Raw genomic sequence first — 1513 nt, forward strand, 5'->3', positions numbered from 1 at the left:
GGAGCAGTGGAGGCAGCAAGTGAGAATAGAAAGAAGATAGTCCATAAAATGGTGGTGACCTAAAGAGATTGGCATGATATGTTACCCTTTGCACTTCATGGGTATCGGACTTCTGTCTTCACATCAACTGGGGCAACGCCCTACTATATGGTTTATGGGATGGAAGTAGTGTTGCCGATAGAAGTCGAAATCCTATCATTGAGAGTGCTTGCTGAAGCTGAATTAGAAGAAGCTGAATTAGAAGAAGAAAAATAGGTCCAAGCCCGACATGATCAGTTGAATCTTATTGAAGGAAAAAGGTTGGTAGCCGTATGTCATAGTCAATTATACCAGAGAAGGATCATGAGGGCACATGCTAAAAAGGTACGTCCCCGAACATTCAGGGAAGGTGATGAAGTACTCAAGAAGATTTTACCTATTCAAAAGGATCACTCAGGAAAGTGGACACCCAATTATGAAGGCCCATATGTGGTGAAGAAGGCCTTCTCAGGAGGAGCACTCATTCTAACCAACATGGACGGAGAAGACCTTTATCTCTCTGTAAATTCTGATGTAGTGAAGAGGTACTACGCTTGAGGCGGCCTCCTAGAAAAAAAAAGAGAAACGAAAAACTCAATTTCTTAGGAATATTATTGTAATGAGCACAATCATTATTTATAAAATTGCATGCATGATTTAAGTGAAAATGGAGAATGATGTAAACAAATTCTCATAAGGTGTGAATTCTCAGATAATTGTTTCCAATGACACAAGGCTTCTTTGTAATCCCTAAAAACTTATGAAGATATCCCTAGTAACCCTATTTTAGCCCAGACTTTATGAAGGATGATCAATTCCTAAAATAAAATTCCCGAAAAAACATTAATAACGAGGGAACGGTAGTTTTTCAATTGTTGCTCGGAATTTAAAAGAATAGTGCTTCAAATCAAATAGTTAGAGTCTAGAAATGTCAAAATAGAAGAAAAATGAGAAAAGGTCTGCTAAGATATTTATGGGATCCTAGGCAAAAATTAGGACAAAAGCACATCAAATCCTCACTCGTCAATAATAAAAACGAAGCAATAAAATCACGAGAGGAATAATTGGAAATAGGATATTAGAGAAAATGAGATGTAGTGGGAAAGGAAACACAGTTTGAGCCTTTATATCTATTGTCTTGAAAACCATTTAGCCAGGCCATCATTCAAGCCCAAAATGTTCTTGTTGAGGAATAATTTGTTTGGAACCACGCTAGGGTAAAAAGCAAACTGACTCCAAAGAGAAAATGTTTTAAATGCATTTATGCTATTAAACCAACACTCGCACAAAGTGATCATTACACCAATATTTATAACAAGTAAAAATGAGAAAAAAAGAACATCATGTTAGGTCGAAAACCTGAAAGGGCGGCCTAAGCAAAAGTTAGGGATTATTATCGAAGAAAGTCGTTCTCAATCGGAAGAGTCATCACTCAGGAAGACATCAAAACAAGATACTGGGACAAATTTATTAGATGAGCGAGCTCCTCCCATAA

The sequence above is a fragment of the Lupinus angustifolius genome, chromosome LG16, assembly GCF_001865875.1.
Source record: "Lupinus angustifolius cultivar Tanjil chromosome LG16, LupAngTanjil_v1.0, whole genome shotgun sequence".
Lineage (NCBI taxonomy): Eukaryota > Viridiplantae > Streptophyta > Magnoliopsida > Fabales > Fabaceae > Lupinus > Lupinus angustifolius.